Consider the following 22,562-nt stretch of genomic DNA (forward strand, 5'->3'; position numbering starts at 1 on the left):
GCACCTGGCATTTGACTAGAGACTTCTAACTTCACTGGGGTACACCATTAATGAAAATAAATCACACCTAGTACCCTGCCAATAGATTGTATTCCTGGGAGCAAGCTTGAACACAACTTCCCAGATGGCATTCCTCACTCCAGAGAAACAAATTTATTTGACAACTTACTTCAACATTCTCTACCTCTACTGCATTTCTCAGAGGAGTCCCTACCAGGGACATCCTGGAAGCTGCAACCTGGAGCTCTGTACACACTTTCACCAAGCATTACCACTTGCCTCTCTTTTATAAATCCAGAGCTGGATTTACCACAGCAGTCTTACAGGGCCTGATTGCTAGTCCTAATGCCTTTTAACCTACCTCCACCCTTCCTTAGCTTTGGGAATCAACCCAAATGTGATGACTGCAACAGTGAAACATGAAGAACATAGTACAGTTGTGTATACTTACCATAAATGTAGATATTCGAGTGTATCCACTGTTACAGTCCTGATTACCCTCCCTCCAGCCCCCTGATTGTCTTGCTTTCACCTATCCTTTTTGGTTTGGCATATCTCATACTATGTGTATTTGCTTTTTTCTGGGGGTGTTCCACACCATATAATTGCTTCCTATTTTGGGGGCACCTGACATCTGGGGTAAGAAAAACTGATGTAATGGTGTCGGCTGCATGTTTTATACCCCCTGATGCCCTGACGTCATGGAAGAAGTAACAGCATCCACCGCAGAAATCCCAAGACTCTGGTACTCAGGCCAGTTGAGGGCTACCTGCAGGCAGATAACCAGATGTGATGACTGCAACAGTGAATACACTTGAACATCTACATTTATGGTAAGTGTACACAACTGTACTTTATCTGGCAACTTAATTTGGCAACAAGGTACTTACTTGTTTCTAGGTTAAAACAACTATACATAAAACTAAAATACAACCAAAGGCCAGTGACCCCAAACAGACTTTATTCAAATCTTATCACCTCGGCTTAAAAGCCTTCACAGAGATTAAAAAACAGCAGTCACACGCAGTTAAATATACATCCTCATTAACACTTCAATTGACAAAAAACATCCAGTAAGTATAATTCACTAATTACCTTATAAAATACCTTCCAATTACACTCTGCATTCAAGCCATTAGGCATCAAAGTATCATACTTTAAAATAAAAATGGTTTCTTTATATAGTAATCTCTTCTTAATTTTAAAACTGTCAAAACCTTCTACTTTTTCCAAAATGCTACCACTTAATAAACTATCATCACTCCTATGATGTAACATAAAATGTGTAGCTACGGGACTTTCAACTTTTTATTTTTTATTTTTTACATCTCTTAAGATGTTCCTGCATCCTAATTTTAAAAGATCTTTTAGTTTCCCTGTATGCAGCAAATTGCAGGGACATCTTAAGACATAAATAACCCCTTCTCTTTACAATTAAAAAATTCCCTAGGCTCAAAATAAACATTGTTAATTTTTTCAAAAGTTCTTACTATACATTTACATATAGAACAACTTCTACAAGGCATAGCACCAAACATTCTAGCTCTAACATTCTTTGTGTATCTGGGGAAATAAACTTACTATGGACAAGCATGTCCTTAATATTACGTCCCCTCCTTAGAGACAATGATGGTTTAATAGGTAAAAGGCTACTTAAAGTTTTGTCCTTTCTCAAGTAAGGCCAATAAGCTAAAACTCCTTCAAAAATGTTCTCTGTTATTATAAGTAGTAACTAAATATAATTGATTCCTTTCACCAGTCATATTTACATTAGAGCTTATCCCTTCATTATATGTTATGATTTTATCTTTATTAAACTCTTGACCATTACCCAATAACCTAGTTAATGCTTTCTCTAGAGTTTGTAAATCATACGCTCTGTCAAAACATGTTACATGTCCGACCTATTTCCTCAGTTTTCACTTGTTTTCATTACATAATCTAGGAAGACGTAGAAGTTGCCCATAAGGAAGTGATTCGATCAGTGTGGATGGTGGCAACTCCTGCCATCTAGAAAGTGATTTGTATCCTGAAATTTCCTATGCACCCTAGTTAATATACTATATTTAGTTTTTATTATATTTATTATACTTAGTTTACTTAATTGTTTCTGCTTGTTTACAATGGCTGTTGCTGCTACTCCTTTTCTTCCACCATTTCTGCAATGCCCAAGTGAACCTGCTATATCATTTGATATTTGTCTGAAAATGTTTAATAACTACATGCTGGTTGTTAGTGTATCAGGATGAATGGCTGGAAGCACACAAAAAACACTTTGTCATTATCTGGAAACAGGAAGTTAGATATTATTTTATATGCTTCCGAACCAATGTATGTCAATGGAGGACACCATTAGGAATTTATGAGCTCATTTTGCTCCATGGAGAAATGTTGCAGAGCAGCATGATTTTAGAAAACATGCTCAGGCTGCCCATAAAACTATTCCTCAGTATGTGGCTGCATTACGAGACATAGCAGTTAAATGTGAGTTTGATACTAAACTGGATGAAATGTTATGTGATCAGTTGGTGGAACATGTATGTAGTCATTGTATATGTGAACAATTACTTTGAGAACTTGACTTGACTTTGGATAAAGCTATTATGATTGCTATGCAAATTGAAGTTGTGGGTGAGAAGGCAAAGTTTATTTTGGGTGATAGACAAGTCCTGGTACAGACTTTACATACTCAGCCTGTCTCTACTGCTGGTCGCCACTGCTTGTTTCACAGCCTACAGGCACTACATCTTATATAGCTCCTTTTTGTGCTTGTTATCATTGTGGATCTGATCAGCATCTTGCCAATGATAAACATTGTCCTGCTGCTTCTGTTAAATGTAACAACTGCCAAAAGACTGGTCATTTTGCACATTTGCATTTTTTGCAAAAGTGCTCTGTGCAGGAAGTTGCCTTACCCGAGCTTCAGATCCTTTACTTAAGTGACCATTCATCATCTGAGAGAATCTGTTGCAGTGTCACAATGAAAACTTCAACTGTTCTGCACTTGTGGATCTAATTGTAGATTCTGGCTCATCAGTATCCATTTTGTCTAAATGTATATATGATGCACACTTTCAAAGGGAACCTTTATTGCCACCTTCAGTTAAGTCAGTGACTTATTCCTGTGCTCCACTTCCTGTACTTGGCTGCTTACCAGTTACTGTGTCCAAAGATGATGTTGCATGCTCTACATCTGTTATCATTGTGGAGTCTGTTTTGCTGGGTATGGATTTTATAAAGGGTCTACATTTGTGCTTTAACAGCAGTAGTGTCTTACCATGTGCTACCTCGAACTTGGTTCCTGTCATGCATCTTTCTACAGCTCCATTACCTCCTATGACCCTGGAATGTACAAAAGGCTTTGTGATGCCCGAGCCATGGCCCAGCAATCAAGGAGTCTCAGTTCTCACCACTAAAACCTGAGAGGGCTTCTCATATATGAGGAAAGGATAACAAACACACACAGTAAAGTGCAATTTCCCTTAAGAGCACACAGCGATCACAGTCAGTCCGAGGTTGGTCACTCCCTTGCTCCCCAGGTCCCCAATAAGACTCTTCACTGGCACAGCTATAGGGAGCAGATCTCAGCCTAGCTGAGCAAGCTAAAATCTCCAGCACCCTCTCTGTACAACCAGTGCTTCAATCGTGTCCCTGCTCAAGTAGCTGACACACACACACTTTGAGATAAGAGGTTATACAACCACACAGACACTTCTGGGGAAGGCTGGCACAGGTTATCCAGCTGCACCCCTTTTACCTAAACTATATGGTAGTAATTATTGCCACTACCCAGCTAATACTTATCAGCTACTCAAAGGCCCTTAAAAGGGTGTCCAGTTATTACTGTGCAATATTAATATCCAATTGGTAAGTGTGACTAATCAGTCAAGGCTTATTAGAGTGGCTTTGTACAATAAATCTATAAATAGGCAATGTACTCTAGAGCTTAATTTATCTCTACACAAACCAGCCACAGTTGAATGGGTTTAAAAATATTTAATAATAAATACTAAAATCACAAGACAGTACTACTATAACACAGCGCTAGTCGAGAGTTCAGAGATCACACAGAAATACTTAAAATAAATTAGTAGTCCAGTTCTGACATCACAGAAAAACATTTAGTCTGAACTTTCTAATGCCTAGCTATTGCTACAAGAAAACACACTTCTAAAATAACTTATTTACATAGAGCAACAGACAGTGCTGTGAGTTGGATATTCAGATGAAAATGCTTAATAATCTCTGGTTCTCACTGTTTAAATTGAAACTCCAGTTCTGCTAAACATTACATCATCTTTTACACCTTCCTGGTGTACCCAGGTTGACAGAAACTGAATTTACATTCTTTTACACTTAGAGCAATAAAGAACATTCCACATGTAAATTCTGGCCATTAACTTTAGCCTTAAAACAATAGGCAGGAAGCCTTCATCTAGCCGGACTGGAGCTGACTTGTAAAACATCAAAGGCAGTGATGAAATAATTTTAATGTCAAAGGACCAACAAGAAATGCTTAGCTTAGCTTTTTTTGCAGCAGATGGCAATGTTGCCATATTGTTTTAAGTTCAACATTCATATTTACAAATGATAGAATTATCTGCACAATTCTATCTGGCAAGGCTGGCAGCCTTCACCCATCTCTACCAGTCTTCACCCCCCCCCCCCCGGAGAACTCAAGCTAGTTTTTCAAGTGACAAATGTGTAGCTACGGGACTTTCAACTTTTTATTTTTTACATCTCTAAGATGTTCCTGCATTCTAATTTTAAAAGATATTTTAGTTTCCCTGTATGCAGCAAATTGCAGGGACATCTTAAGACCTTGAGAAACGCCACTTGAGAGGGTTAGGTCTATCTGAGTGTACCTCAGCCCATTCCCTATCTTGAGAGCTCATCTGCATTGGCATTGCTAACCCCACTGCGGTGCTATACTGACACATATGCTTGCAACCATAGGCTCCATCTTAGCAAATTGGCATTTTGCTGGCTGACTTTGTTTAACCATTTTAGGGGGCTGTGATCTGTCATAACAGTGAATTTCCTTCCATACAGATAAGGCTGAAGTTTCTGCAGTGCCCACACTATGGCTAGACATTCCTTTTCTACAGCTGCATAGCATTCTTCCCCGGATTGGAGCCTATGACTGAGATAAACCACTAGGTGCTCTTCCCCCTCTGAAGAAATCTGGCTAAGTACAGCCCCCACCTCATGGTTTGAAGCATCCACCTGCACAACAATTTATTTGCTGTCATCTAGACTGGCTAACACAGGGGGTCTTCCCAAAGCTTCTTTAAGCTTCTGGAATGCCTGTTCACATGCTGGGGTCCACACTACCTTATCTGGCCTGTTCTCCCTTGTAAGGACTGTGAGGGGAGCAGCTATAGTACTATAACTGGGGACAAACTTTCTGTAGTACCCTGCTGTCCCTATAAATGCCCTCACCTGCTTTTTAGTAACAGGTGCAGGCCATGCCTGATTGGCTTCCACTTTGGCATGTTCTGGCCTTATCTTACCACTCCCCACTCTATGTCCTAGGTAGGAGACCTCTGCCATACCCACCTGACATTTGCTCAGTTTAATGGTCAACCCTGCCCTCTGTAGTCTGCCCAGCACCTCCCTGACATGTTGAAGGTGCTCTGGCCAGGAATGGCTGTAGATGGCAATATAATCCAGGTAGGCAAGGGCAAACCCTCCTGCTCCTTCTAGGATAAAATCTACCAGACTCTGGAAAGTCGCTGGGACATTCTTTATCCCAAAGGGCATCTTGGTGAACACATACAAGCCAAAAGGAGTCACAAAGGCTGACTTCTCTCTAGCACTAAGTCAAGGGCACCTGCCAGTAACCCTTGGTAAAATCAATGGTTGTAAGATACTTAGCCCCACCCAGCTGCTCTAGGGCCTCATCTGTCCTAGGCATGGGGTAAGCATCCAACTCTGTGTGACTATTTAATTTCCTGTAGTCCACACAGAACCTGGTGCTACCATCCTTCCTCAGCACCAGCACCACTGGGGAGGCCCAGGGACTGTTGGACTCGTTAATCACCCCTAGTTCCAGCATCTCCTTTACTTCCTCCCTCAGGGTCTGTCTGACTGTCTCAGGCACCCTATAAGGGGCCTGGCTAATAGGCCTTTGGGGTCCTGTATCCACCTGGTGCTGCACCAGGTGGGTGCACCCTGGTTTCCGAGTGAACATGTTCCCAAATTCCTGCAACATTGCTCGTATTTCTTGAACCTAGGTAGGAGATAGCTGCTGGGACATTGCTACCCCTTCCACTGAGGTGTCAGCCCAAGCCTTACTGAGGAGATCAGTCCCCAGATCTCCCTCAGACTCCTCCTGCAATCCACTGCAAATGCTCAGCACAAGGGCCTCCCTATGTTGGTAAGGTTTCATCATGTTAACATGGTACAATTTGTGCCCCTGCCATCTGCCTAGCAGTTCCACCATGTAGTTAACATCACTTACCTTTCTTACCACCTTGTAGGGACCCTCCCAAGCTGCTTGCAGCTTGTTGTGTCTGACAGGAATGAGAACCATTACCTGCTGCCCCACAGCATACTCTCTAGCTTGAGCATTCCTGTAATACCACACCTTTTTCTGTTGTTGGGCTTCTGCCAGGTTCTCCTGGGCCAAGCCCATGAGTTCCCTGAGCCTTGTCCTGAGGTTAGGACGTATGCCACAACAGACTCCTTGTGAGACTCACACTCACCTTCCCACTCATCTTGAATTAAATCTAGAGATCCCCTCACCCTATGCCCATACGGCAACACAAAGGGTGAAAAACCTGTGGATTCCTGGGGAAACCTCTCAGTAAGCAAATAACAGATGGGGCTAATATTTGTCCCACTCCCTCTTAAACTGATATGCAAATGCCTGTCACATGGACTTGATTGTAGAGTTTAACCTCTCAACAAGAACATTAGTCTGGGGATGGTAGCGGGTGGTCTTCATGTGCTTCAACCCACAAGACTTCCACAGACAAGCCAGCAGGTCTGATATGAAATTGGCACCTCTGTCCGTCAGTATTTCTTTTGGGAAACCTAGCCTGCTGAAAATTTCTAACAAAGCATTTGCCACCTTCTCTGCCTCAATGGAGGACAAAGACACTGCCTCAGGGTATTGTGTAGCATAATCCAGTACCATTAGGATATACTTTTTCCCTGTGGAACTTGGGGTACTCAGAGGACCCACAATATCCATAGTTTCCCTCTGAAATGGCTCCTCAATCACAGGCAAAGGCATCAAAGGAGCTCTCACCTTGTCTCCTGCCTTGCCTACCTTTTGGCACTGCTCACAGGTCCTGCAGTACCCTGTTACATCTCTAGAAATTCCAGGCCAATAGAAGTTCTGCATAATATGCCTCTTTGTATGTTTTATGCTCATATGACCTACAAAGGGAATATCATGGGCTATGGCTAGAAGTGCCAAATGGTAGGCTCTAGGCACTACCAACTGCTGTACTCTCTCACCTTCTAGCCCTCTCTTAGGGGTCCAATCTCTGTATAGTAACCCTTTGTCCCAGTATACAGATTCCCCCTTTCCTTGAGAATCAGGTGCCTCCCTAGCTACCTGCCTCAGGCCTTGCAATGTAGTGTCTGAGAGCTCAGCCTGTCTCAACTCTCTCCTTGTAACCATTCCCAGCTATCCTTCCACAGGAACTCTGGCATCCTCTGACAGTGGTGCCTCACTGTCAGCCTGGGTACTACTACTCATCTCTACCTTTGCAGTCACTCTGTCCAAGGGGCCATCAGTACCCACAAGCAGCTGTGGCTCACATTCAGTTTCACTGCTACAACATAGCTCACTCCCTGAAGTAACCACCTCACCAGTCCTGGCTGCAAGTATGCAGTCTGTCTGGGTCTCCCCCAGGCTACCAGACTTACCTGCTTGTGTCTAAGCCTGACTGTGTTTAACTGCACAAGCACAGGGTACTGCACTATCAAAATCATTCCCTATCAGGACATATGCATGTATATCCTCAAAACACCTACTTGCTGGCTTCCTTTTCCACCCTCCCATTCCAGGTGAATCCTAGCCAAAGGTATTTGGAATGGGATCCCTCCTAAAGCCATGACTGGAGTAGACTATCTAGGCAAGTAGTGCTTCTCTGTAACCATTGCAGGCTTTACAATGGTTATATCAGAGGCTGTGTGTCTCTTGGCAATGGCAAGAGAAATTGCTATTCACTACATTAGGATATAGCCTCTGGTGGTAGTTTGGTACCCTTGTTGTTCCAAGACAACCTACTATTGGCCTTTTGTCTTTCCCACTTACTGGCTCCCTCACCTTTGGTTCCCCACCTTGCCTCTGTGGACACCTGTATGCCACATGGCCACACTGGTTGCATTCAAAACATTTAACCTTAGCTCTTGGATGTGTACCTGGACTAGTGGCTTCCCCTGCTACTGGCAGAGTCTGTTGGGGCAGTTTGTGCTGCACACCATGGGTTCCTTTAGACCCATGAGCCATACTGGGGATCCCCTTCCTGTGCAGGGCTGCCCTGCTTGCCAGGTGTAGGTCTCTTTCCTTCTCTAACTCATCTGAAGTAGCACATTGTCTATCAACTAACCAGATCCTCATGTCCTCAGGCAAAGTGCTAAGGGCTTGTTCCCTCAACAAAAGGTCTGTCAGCCCTTCAAAAGTGGTGACCTGACATCCGCTCACCCACCTATGGAAATAAGTGCTTAATTCAGCAACATATTCACACACACTTTCATCTGCCTTGCGTCTATGCTCACAAAACTTTTTCCTATATGTTTCAGGTGTTAGCTTAAACAGTTCTAAAAGACATTTCTTTACAGCAGTATAATCAAAGCATGCAACGTCAGGCATTTTAGAATTCGCAGTTACAGCTTTACCATGGAGTAAGGGGTCCAGGAACCGTACCCAGAGCCCTTGGTCAACTTCATACTGTTTACATACCCTCTCAAACATATGAATGAAACTATCAAAATTATCCCCCTCATTAAACTGTGGAAGAAATTTACTGACCTTTTGTGCTTCTGGGGTCCAGTTACTCCCTTCCCCATTACCTCCATAACTCTGGTGAAGAGTCAGCATTTCCTTCTTCTCTGCTTTTCATGTTCCTCAGCTTGCAGACATAACAGTTTCTCATTCTCCTCAGCCTGCAAACATCACAGTCTCTCATTAGCTTGTAATTTCACATGCCTGGCCTCCAACTCAAGCCTTTTTAGCTCCAGTTGGATTTTTAAGTCCACTGCAGAAAGGTTGAGCTGTCCATTCTATTAGGGAATTATATCTCCACTGCCAGTCTGATTGTCCTCCTGGTTGCTGTTTTCTGATGCAGCTGCAACCAGTGCTGCAATCAGGTCTGCCATAGTCAGGTTTCCATGCACTAGTTCCCTAGCCTGGCACATCTCCGCCAGCTGACTCCTGGTCAGCTTTCCATACTCCTCTGCTGACATGCTGTCTGCTCACCCTGACTGACTAACTAAGCTAACAAAAGAAATAAAACAATTGTGATCTGAACTCAGAGTATTCACTGCATGGCTGTTTTAGAGTACAAAACATCTTCAAAGCTCACTGTACACAAGCTACAGGATTCACTCTACCCACACCACTACACGCCAATTAGTATTTGCCAACTAAATGTGAGGATATCCCAACCACTGCCACCAATTAATATGAGAGGAGGATATCCCAACCACTGCCACCAATTAATATGTGATGCCCATGCCCTGGCCCAGCAATCAAGGAGTCTCAGTCCTAACCACTAACACCCAAGAGGGTGTCTCATGTATGAGGAAAGGATAACAAATACACACAGTAAAGTGCAATGTTCCATAAGAGCACACAGAGATCACAGTCAGTCCGGGGCTGGTCACTCCCTTTCTCCCCAGGTCCCCAATAAGTCTCCCCACTGGCACGGCTATAGGGTCCAGATCTAGATGTCTAGATGGACAAGCTAAAATCTACAGCACCCTCTCTGTCCAACCAATACTTCGTGTCCTGGCCCAAGCAGCTGACACACACACACTTTGAGATAAGAGGTTATATAACCACACAGACACATCTGGGGAAAGCTGGCACAGGTTCTCCAGCTGTGCCCCTTTTACCCAGACTATATGGTAGTAATTATTGCCACCACCCAGCTAATACTTATCAGCTACTCAAAGGCCCTTAAAAGGATGTCCAATTATTACTGTGCAATATTAATATCCAATTGGTAAGTGTGACTAATGAGTCAAGGCTTATTAGAGTGGCTTTGTACAATAAACTCTATAAATATGCAATGTACTCTAGAGCTTAACTTATCTCTACACAACCGGCCACAGTTGAAAGGGTTTAAAAATATTTAATAATAAATACTAAAAACACAAGACAGTACTACTACAACACAGCACTAGTCAAGAGTTCAGAGATCACACAGAAATACTTAAAATAAATCAGTAGTACAGTTCTGACATCACAGAAAAACACTAAGTCTAAACTTTCTAATTCCTAGCTATTGCTACAAGAAAACACACTTCTAAAATAACTTATTTACATGGAGCAATAGGCAGTGCTGTGAGTTGGATAGTCAGACAAAAATGCTTAATAATCTCTGGTTCTCACTGTTTAAATTGAAACTCCAGTTCTGCTAAACATTACATCATCTTTTACACCTTCCTGGTGTTCCCAGGCTGACAGAAACTGCATTTACATTATTTTACACTTAGAGCAATAAAGGACATTCCACATGTAAATTCTGGTCATTAACTTTAGCCTTAAAACAATAGGCAGGAAGCCTTCATCTAGCCGGGCTGGAGCTGTCTTGTTAAACATCAAAGGCAGTGATGAAATAATTTTAATTTCAATGGACCAACAAGAAATGCTTGAATTAGCTTTAGCTGGACTGGAGCCGACTTGTTAAACATCAGAGGCAGTGATAAAATAATTTTAATTTCAATGGACCAACAAGAAATGCTTGACTTAGCTTTCTTTACAGCAGATGGCAATGTTGCCACATTGTTTTAAGTTCAACATTCATATTTACAAATGATAGAATTATCTGCACAATTCTATTTGGCTAAGTTGGCAGCCTTCACCCATCTCTACCAGTCTTCACAGGCTTCATACACAAAGTTAAAAGTATTAGATTATTTTACTCCAGTATGACAAGAATTACGTCATTTATCACTGTCAGTTTAGCAGGATGTAAGTGCAGAACTCAATCGTCTTTTTCAAGCAGGGATTATTGAAAGAATTGATGCTTCTCGCCCATTGTGGTGGTTCAAAAGAGGACTGGTGGTCTTCGCCTATGCGGTGATTTGAGAGAACCTAATAAAGCTATCATTATGGACAGTTTTCCTTTTCCTCACATTTATGAAATGCTATCCTTGCTGAAAGGAGCAACAGTGTTGTCTACCAATGATTTAGAAAGTGCATACTTTCAGCTTTTGCTTCAGGAAGACAGCTGTGACTTGTCTGCCATTATTATTCATGATAGCTTGTTCCTGTTTTGCCGAGTTCCAAATGGGTTAGCATCTTCTTCATTTGCTTTTCAAAAGATACTTGCTACAATATTGCAGGGGGTTGCCAAATGTTGCAAACTACTTAGATGATATAAAGTTGTGGGGATGTACACAGGCTGACCATGATCGGACACTTCAAGCAGTTCTTAAATGCATAAAAGATGCAGGATTACTGCTAAATGAATCAAAATGTCATTTCAATCAGCCAGTTTGTGTTTTTGGGCCATACTGTTACAGCACAAGGGATACATCCTGATCATGAGCACCTTGAGGCTCATTTCTGTGCCCCAGCTCCCACCGATGTTTGCAAGTTATGTTCCTTCCTTGCATCTTGGTATAATAAGTTTATTCCACACTTTGCCACCATTGCAGAACCCCTATGTGCCTGCCTCTGCCAAGATATGCTATTTTCCTGGTCTGAGGAAGCTCAGTGCAGTTTAACATCAGTGAAACAGTGGCTGATTGACAGTCAGCCTTGACTTTGTGTGACCCTGATTTTCCTACTGTAGTTTCTACTGATGAGTCCGATTATGGGCTTGGAGCTGTCCTTGGTCAAGTTCACCCTGACCATGCAGAATGGACTGTTGCCTTTGCATCTAGAACTCTTACTGCTGCTGAAAGGAAATATTATACAATTGAAAAAGACGCTCTTGGATGTGTGTGGTCTGTTAAAAAATGAAGCACTTGTGGGGTAATACATTTAGTCTGCAAGCTGATCACCAAGCGTTGACCATGCTACTGTCCTCAGAAGAGTCTGATTGGGCAGACATGCAGATTGCACTTTGGCCAGCATGACTGCTGTCTTTCAACTATACTGTTGATTGTCATTCTGGGTCACAGAATTACATTGCTGATTGTTTCTCTTGCATGCCTATGTCTGCTACTGCTGAAGACATTTCTGAACCTGAACTTGAGTTTCTAGAGATGTTTTCTGCTGTTTTAACTGCCATGTCACCTGGTGAATTTACCTCTTCCTCTGCCTCCTGCAGTGAGTTGTCCACTCTCCAAACCCAGCTTACCAATGGTGGGCCACCTTCTTTTAATGCAATGGACACAAACAGTTTGTGTTCTGTGGCACTTGTCTCTCTGCTCATGTTTCTCTGCACCACACTTTAGTGACGCTTGCCCATGACGGACACCAAGGCATGGTGAGAATCAAACAGTGGCTGCGTGAGCTATACTGGTGGCCCAAGTATGGATGACATGGTTGCAGCTCAAGATAAAAACTGTCAACTCTGCCAATCTTCTGACAAGACTGCCATTTCTTTAGTGGCACTTTACAACCTGTTCCATTTCCATCCAAACCCTGGCAAAAACTGGCCATAGATGTGGGTCCATTTGAAGTGGCTATCTGGAATTGTCGTTATCCCCTAACCCTCATTGATTATCACAGCAAGTGGCCAGAAGTTGCCTTTATTGCCTCTGTCACTACTCAAAATGTTATAGACTTCTTCACTTCAGTTTTCAGCTGATTTGAACATCCACATACCATTGTATCAGATAATGGATTTCAATTTACCTCTGCAGATTTTGCAGAATTTCTGGCAGACAGAGATATACAACACATATGTACTTCAGTACATCACCCAACTGCAAATGGTGCCATTGAAAGATTTCAATGTGCTCTCAAAGGTTGCATACAATATGCTATCTTACAGGCGAAAAACCTTGGAAACCAGTTGTGTCAGAATTTCTTCAGGTATATCATGCAACAGCATATGCTGCTACAGGAGTTTCCCATTTTGAATTGCTTCTTGGCAGGAAAATGTGAACACACCTTAGTGTTCTTCTTCCTCCTGTTTCCTGCACAGTTAATGCTTATACTGTTGGTAAAAGGGTCTCTTCTCTTCAAGAGAAAATGAAAAAGTATTCCAATACTAGACGTGGAGCATGGCTTCCTCATTTTAAAAAGGGGGATAAAGTGTGTATTCGGAATCCACTACATGTTCGAAAAGCACATCCAAGATTTTCACAAGCTGTGGAAGTTTAAAAGGAAATTGGCCCATGTACTTACTTGTGGCAGATGAAAAAAAAATGGCATTTTTCCCATTTATCTAAGTCAAATGCACCTGAGCCAAGTGATGCTTCAAGGGATGCTTCAGCAGAATTCCCGCTTCACTCTACAGTGACACCAATGCCTGAATCTCCTCACATTCCTCCAGCTCATGTGAGAATGAGACCTCGTTGGCTTGAGGACAATGTTACATAAATATAAATGTTAATGTGATTCGGTGTTCATTACAATGCCAGTGATGTTTAATTTACATATTGTAAGTGTAGTGCCATTCTTAAGTAAGGGGGAGGGGATATGCTGTGTTCTGGTCTTGTGCCACTAGGTGGAGATAGAGGAAGGTAGAAGGAGGGGGAGAGAGTTAGTGGATGTGATATGGACTGGATGTTCCTGTTCCTGTTGCACTGATAGCTTTTCTGTTCCTGTTGTTGCTTCGAATAGTTGGATTAAAATCTTTAATACTGAACTTGGAGTCTGTCTATATTAGTCTATAGTAGTCATCTGCCAGCTTAACAGCTTCAAGCTAACAGCAGCATTTAAGCATGGTTCCTTATCGCCTTGCAGTCTTATGATCCATTTATACCTCTGTGTCATTATTACTATTACCCCCTCTTATTTTAGGTAGTATCTTTTGTATTACTCTATTTTTAATTGTATGTTGTGTACTTCTTTATTTAACATACTTTACTAGAGAACTTGTACTAACCTCCCTCCTTATACCTGACAGGTGTTCAGAAATTCTGTCTTTAAGCTTACCGTTACACTTACCTGCATAAAAACTCTGGAATAATACACAGGTAAGCAAATATAGTATATTTTCTTTATTGCATGTTACAAACCTATAAAATTCATATTTTCTTTCATTAATAGAATGTATAAATTCAACACAACTATACATATATCTACAAAAGGAGCAATTGTGCTTAGCAATTGCTAAAAAAGTGTGCTCTTTTACATTCATCTCTCTGTAACATAATCTCTGTTTCAAATTTTGGCATTTCCTAAAGGCAAATTGTGGTGCATTCCCTATAATTTTATTCAACTATGGTAATGCATTTAAAATGCCCCAATTATTTTTAATCACATTAATGTTCACATTAGTTTTATGTTATAGTAATATAATGTACACCATTCACTCTTCTTGTATTACCATTAAATGACCTCTTATAACAACTATGTGCAAACTACGTTCTAGCTCACCCTCGTCTTTCATTTGAAACTTGTTCAGAGATCTCATTCAATAAACAATCATCATAATATCTAGATGGAAACTCCTCTTTCATCTCAGCCACTTGATCGTTATACAGCCGAACACCTGTATTTAATCTACTAACGCTCAAAAACTGACTTTTAAGAATACTTTTAAATCTGTGTTGTGGGTGCATACTATGCCTGTACAGGTATCTATTAGCCTGCACATCTTTCTTATATATACTGATATCTCAACTTCTTGGCTATTATATTATATTATATTATATTATATTATATTATATATATTTATAGTTATGTTGAATTTATGCATCTTATTAATGAAAAAAAATACGAATGTAATTGTTTTGCAACATGCAATACAGCAAGTTACACAACATACATTTACATTTAGAGTAATACAAAAGATAGTACCTAAAATAAGAGGGGGTGATAGTAATAATGACACAGAGATAGCTGAGTATAAATGGATCATAAGACTGCAAGCCGATAAAGAACCAGGCATAAATGTTTCTGTTAGTTTAAAACCAGTAATGAAGTCTAAACAAATGAATTAAGTTGGTTTATTTATAAATTATTGTTTAGTTTTAACATAAATTTTAATGTTATATTATTTTATCTGTATTAGTAAGTGTTATGTGTACTGCATCTTTAAATGATCTAAGTTTAATGAATTTATTAAACATTTGAGTTTTCATAATGGCCGATTAGTGTTTTTTGTCACGCAATTTAGTATAAAGTTATTTAATGTAATGCTTGTTGTTGAGCATTGAGAAAGGGACGTATCCCAAAAGCTTTGACCGATTTATATTTTAATTAATCTTTGCCTGGGGTTTGAGGTCCAGTTTTTTTTTTTTGCTTTGTTGTTTGGAGTGCTGTTATCATTGACCTCATTTATATAGTTTCCTGACTGGTTCAAGAGTGTTACATTGAACCTCCTGCACCCCTATGTGGGGTGCTGCATTCCCCACATACCCTGCTAATTATATGTACTAATTCTGAGATTGCACAGTCCCTAGGGAAAAGGCATATTTCCCAACCCCTGTGATTTTCTGTTCTCACTCACCTGTTGACTGGAGTGCATTGACAATATTAGGGAAACCTTATATATATATATATATATATATCTACTTTCTTTTATCAAAAGTATACCTCTTTGAATTCTAGAATGCTGAACTCACATCAGTGAAAGTGCTGGTTACCGAATACATACTTTTGTGAAACGTACTTAAGCGAAACCTAAAAATAACCCAAAATAAACCCTAAAAACAAACTTTTGCAAGGGGGCAAGCCCCCCTGCACCCCCACACCCCTGCTAATTATATATATCAACTCCAAGATTGCATTACAGTGGGGAAAAGGGTACATTTCCTTATCCTCACTGTACCGCAACCTACATCTAGAAGCCCCGACTGCCCTAAATCTTACACTCCCGTTACACCTGTAATAAAGAAGAAAAAAACACCTCACCTTAACTTCCAAAGGATCCTGGAATGGCCAAAAGGAATTCGCTTAAGTAAGTTTCGTGAACATGTGTATTCGGTAACTTGCATTTCCGATGATGCAAGTTCGGGGTTGTAGAATTCAAAGAGGTGTACTTTCGATAAAAGAAGGTAGACCCATATATATATATATATATATATATATATATATATATATATACACACACACATACACACACACACACACACACACACACACACACACACACACACACACACACACATGTATATGTATACAGTAATGTGCAAGATCACTACTTACCTATAGTCCAACTGCCCATTAAATTTTAATACAAGACACAAGTGCTGTTCCTTTGCACACTTTCACATAAAAATAATACATGTTGCCATTTTCCATGTCATATCAGACTGCACATATGCACTGGGATGATGATCTCCTCAGATACTGCAGATCTAGTGCTCAGGACCTGGGCCTGGGCATATCCTGCTGATATTGTAAAAGATCAGTGCTCCACACTTGTTGCCTCCGAGATGCAGCATCATGCTATAAACATTTCACACATTTGCTCATTTAGCTCCATTGCTGTAGCATTGCTTGTTTTAACTCTGTTCTTGTCAGTAGAGACCACACTGATCAACATCTGCAGGCTGTGCAGTTGTGCTCTTTGATGCCCTCTTGGCAGTTCTTTTAAAGATGGCACCACAGCAACATGCTGTCTGGCTGCTGAGTCAAGGGGTGTCACATTTAGAAGTGCTTACCTTCTTCCCTCAGTATAAGTAATGAGCTGCCCATGTTAAATCTAAAGCATTATTTCATTTCTCTTTGGTCATTAATAGTCAGTAGTTAAATGGGAATAAGGAACAATGTGCACAAGTTAAATTTATCTGGTTGATTTCTTCTCATTAAATACTAGTTGTATGACATCACAGCTGTAACTTCATTGGTGGCCAAGAAAGTATAGTTTCATCTGCTGTCAGTGTGGTTCCGTGCTATTACTTAGTGACTGAAGTTACAATAACATTGACATGAGAACAGAATTAGGCATGTCTGTCTTATAGTGAAGTACTTACCTTTATGTGTTTTTTCAACATGTTTCACAGAAAATCTGTGAGCAAATTAATGCAAAAGGGAACAATCTCTGCTGAAGTTATAAAAAAAATGCTGTTTTCAAATTGCAACAAAAATGAACTAAAAATAAAAAAGTAAGCCATACCATGCAATTTAACTCTTGCATGTTGTTAAAGTGCTTTATTACAATTTGAAGGCAGCATTTGTATTTTAAAATCATTAAAACGATTGATATATTTCATGACTATCACAGATCCATATATCAAAAGATCACCAAAGAAAAGCTGAGGCATCAGAAAAGGCAAATAAAACTATTACAGATAAATGGAACAAGCTTTAAAAAATTTGAGTGTCAGCACATGCTTCAATACCCAGTGGAACCGCAACAGTGTGCTCATAAGGAAGAAACCAGGGATGAATAGGCACTTTGATATTTCAAGTATGCCAGAGAAATCGTCATGTAATTAATTAACAGGAAGTCTGGGTACAGACATTTTCTTTGCACATGTTTGGTCAAAGGAGCTTATGCTTTATATATCCTCGTCTGTGGAGTAATGTGTTTTTAGAACAGTAACAATAAAGTCTTACTATAATCAATAGAGAATACATAACTGTTTTCTGTAAACATACTTGTATAATTACATGAATACTGCATCCTTGGATTCATATTCATTTTAGTAGTAAGTACCTCTGGAGTCATTTCTTCATTTGATTATGCAAAAAGGAACCACTTTACAAAGGGCAAACATTTATCTGAGTGTGATAAAGAGCATCTGCTAAGGCGAAAGCCCCCCTTACCTCTGAAATGATGATATGAATCTACTAGTTGTTTGTAATCTGTGTCACTGAGACAGATCAGGTAGATGTCCAAACCCTGGTTATTAGTAAAGATTAAAAACCATCACCCTATTGTCTGTGCCAATACGCTGACACAATTTCTGGCTATAGTTTAAAAGGGTAGTCTAATTTAATATCTTTATCACTGTCAGATGTATAATAAATACATATAGTGCTCCATAAGGTTTGTGCAAATATAAATATTTACTTCAGTGGTTGTACTATCATACAATGTGGCTAGTATACACAGTGAATTGCAAAAAATATTTTCAAGTACTAGAAAGTTGGGATGAGCTGCGAGAAGTGGTTTGTTGTATGTAATTATGTTACAGTGGATTCTGAGAAGACTGGAGGTCTCTTTTTGAAGTTAAACTTCTTAAGGTATGGTAGTGCAAGTTCAGAATAAAATGAAATTTCTTTACCAGAAAGGCTCATCCAGACTCTGCTACACTTTGCTGTGAAGGAAAGGTTAGTTTGCTGTTATTTTTTTGTATTTCTGTATTGTCTTTCTATATTTTGAATACTGTAGTTTGTTTTCTTTACCTTGTGTTTTGCTTGCATTCTGTTTTAACAGCATATTAAAACTTCAAAAGAGACCACAGCTCTCTCTGTTCTGAGTCAGGCAGAATTTTTCCTGCCCTCCCACCCATTTAAGTTGTCTTGTTAAATACCACTGTCTTTCTAGTTGCCCGCCTCTTATGTTAATCTGACCATATATCTCATTTCTCTCTACTTTCACTGGCTTATGTGAGTAATCACAAAACCATCACTTTTGAAATCCCACCCTTCAATTATTTAAATTTATTGGCCATCCTACAGTATTTCATAGTACCAAAATACAAAAGTAACCACCCCTTTCAGTCCATCTTGCTGTTTTAAAAATAGTAACTCTCCACTAAACCTTAACTTTTTAAACAGGTAAAACTCAAGTTACCTACTTTCATATCTAACTTCTCTAGTGCACACTGCAGAGTGCATTCTTTTCAATCTTACCTTTAAGCATCCCTGTTACTAGCACTTTCTCTAATACCTAAAAGATCATCTCTACTTGACTCCAAGTAGACTTTTCTCTATCTGTTAAACCTAGCACTTGCTCCTACAGTACTTATTACCTTGATACGGCACTCTTATAGATAGCACCCCAAAAGGCAAACCCCATTTCTTGGTCACCCACGTCCCCAGAATCTCTTTTAAAGTTTTTGTCTAGTCCTTCTAGCATGTGGATCAGTTGCTAGTGTCCTCTCCTGCTCAGCTGGTGAACCTGGAATATTGAGGCAATGTTACAATTGCCTCATGTACACAGACAACCCTCTCCTCCTCCCACAAAACACAAATACATGCGAGAGATGCAACTATACGGCCAAACTGGAAGCTGAGCTCTCTCAACATAGGACTGGCAAGACCAGTCAGGAGGAGAAGGTTACCACACACACTATAGACCCAGTCTCACATAGTACCATCACAACCTCAAATCATACACATAAACACACAAAGACATAGCTCTGATCAAAATCTACCAAAACAGCAGAGGCCACCAAAGCAGACACCCAAACAACCACCACCTCAGAACACAACACCTGCAACACATAGACCTCACAGTCAGAGTGTCAAACAGTCACAGCCCTTAAGGCCAAACACAATGCCAGACACACTAGTCATTGGTGACTCCATAGTCAGACACACTGCACCAGACTGAGTAAGGAGAAGGTCACAGTAAGCTGCCCAAGCACTCAGGTCTCTCAACAGCAGGTACGACTCAGTCATTGTCCACGCTGGTGTAAACGACCTGAGATGTACCTCCTGGACTACATGAAAAGAGACATTGAGGAGCTCTCTGATTATGCAGCCCAGGCAGGTATGACCCTGACCTTGAGCAGTATCCTACCTTCACCAAGAATGATGCCACAATACAGAGATAAGATGATCAGCTTTAACAATTGGCTTAAACTCTGGTGTCATTCAAAGGGGATCCAATGTCTGTCTGCCTGGGATGACATGCTGGACAAGCCAGCACCTGTCACCCTGGGATTCCAGATATTGGCAAAGGCTCTTGCCACCCCATAGTGCCTTTTTAGGCAAGGCTCAAATTCTAAACCTACCACCCTAGAACACAAAAAGGAAAAAACTAAGGGTAATGCTGCTCAATGCCAGAAGTCTAAATCTCAAAATGCAGGCCCTTCTCAGTATGGAGAACATCGATGTCTGTGCAGTGACAGAAACCTGGTTCAAGGCTCCTGAGAGCACCCCAGCACTATCAGGTTTTACCTCTTATCATGCGTTCTGGCCCCAAAATCCGGACAACACCAAGAAAGGAGGGTATCCATATTCATCAAGGACACCCACACCTCAAGACTGGTGGCAACGACGATGCATCGGAGACCATCCAGGTGCAATTAACCATAGGCAAGACTGCTCTGCAAATTGTAGCATGTTACAGGCCACCCTCACAAACTCAGGAACCTCACATGGCCTTCCTGAAAACACTAGAGGGATAAATGTATCACCAAACACCATCATACTAGGTGACTTCAATTACCCTAATATAGACTGGGAACACTACTCAAGCCCAAACACCCTAGCCCAAAAGTTCCTGGAATTCATAAACTCAAATGCCATGGAACAACTAGTCACTATCCCCACAAGAGGAGAAAACATACTTGATCTCATCATCACGAACATGGGAGCACAATGTTCAACACCTCACTGGTGAGATCAGATCACAAACTAATCTCGCTGGAGGTCCTCATCCCACCCCACCTGAAATAAAAAGACCACAGTAAAGAACTCACTTCTAAAGACTAGTGTGGTCTCCTTTAAGGAAACAGTACTCAAGCTGAATCACTTACAAATGCCTTCTACCAGCACCTGCAGGACTGCATGGATAAGGCAATCCCAAGCAAAACAAAGACTCTTTGTACCAAAGGCAAGCGTCCAGTCTGGTGGACCCCAGCCATAAACAAACTCTACAACAAAAGGAGGAAGCTACTACAAGATAGAGCAAAATCCTTAAAAGGTAAGACACCCTTGATCACTATAAGTAAAAAACTAAGAGCTCTCATAAAATCATCCAAAGCAAATTTTGAGAGAAAAATAGCTAAAGACTCAAAAGACAAAGACACATAAGGCCTTCTTTAGCTATAGAGGAAACTCCCAGATATGCTCAGAACTAGTTCAAAATGATGTGAAGATTACTAATCCTACAGACATTGCCAACATACTGGCTGACAGGTTCAGTGCAAACTTCTCCCCCAAAAGGAGAGATATCTATATTGCAGCCCCCAAACATCTCCAACAAGTGAGAACTGCTCTCTCCAAAGCAAAAACACAGCATCCATGGGACCTGATGGTGTCCCCGACTGTGTGCTCCACGAACTCAATTAAACCCACAGCTAGGACAGCTGTTTAATCATAGTCTTACCTCTGGATACTGCAACTGTGGTCCCACTTCACAAAGGCGGTGCCTCCACCGACCCTGGAAATTACCGCCCATTAGCTTGACAAGCCTTATCTGCAAAGCCATGGAGAGGATCATAATGGACCTCATAAATAAAGACATAGGGAATTTGCAGACTTTGGATCCATCCCAGTTTGGCTTTGTCAAAGGCAGATCATGCCTTCTAAACTTGGTTGACTTTTTCAAACAGTCACCAAAGCCATTGATGAGGAAAAGGCAGTCCATACAGCCTACCTCGATCTGGCGAAGGCCTTATCATTGAAAAACTCATCAGCTTAAATGTTAACCCATACATCATAAGATGGGTTTTCTGTGACAGAACCCACAGGGTCAGAGTTGCTGGCGCCATGTCAGACTCAAAGCCTGTCACAAGTGGTGTACCACAGGGCTCAGTCCTGGGCCCACTCTTGTTTGGCATCTACTTTTCTGAAGTACAAGCAAACACAGGAGGGTTATGGCTGACAAAGTTTGCAGATGACTGCAAACTCATAGTAGAAAACACATCTGACACAGATATCCTTCAGAAGGGTCTCACAGAAATGGATAACTGGTGCCAGAGCCATGGCCTAAAGTTAAATGCCAAAAATGCATAGTCATACCCTTGAAAACAAGGTTACCTAGCTACCAAATAGGTGGCAATCCACTGAGCACAGAAGAAGTTATCAGGGACCTGGGGACCCAGGTTGATAGTAGTCTGTCATTCGACACCCATGTAGCTAAAGTAGTTAGGAAGACCTTCTACATTGCCCACCTTATCATGAAGGGATTCTCATCTAGATCAACTCATCACTCATCAGACCAATGATTGAGTACAATGCCCCATTCGGAATGTATCTGACCCGACACTTGCAGCAGCTGGAGAGGCCACAAAAGTTCCTCACCAAAAGGATAAAGGGTCTCAAACATCTGTCCTATGCTGCCCGACTGAAAGACTCCAGCTCTATTCAGTTGCTCAGAGGTGACCTTTGCCTAACATACAAGGCCATGTCAAACCCAGATTTGATGAATATGCTTCACCTCAAAAATCTAGATCCATCAGAGCCACAA

The sequence above is a fragment of the Protopterus annectens genome, chromosome 13.part0, assembly GCF_019279795.1.
Source record: "Protopterus annectens isolate FY-2018-M chromosome 13.part0, PAN1.0, whole genome shotgun sequence".
NCBI classification, from domain to species: domain Eukaryota; kingdom Metazoa; phylum Chordata; order Ceratodontiformes; family Protopteridae; genus Protopterus; species Protopterus annectens.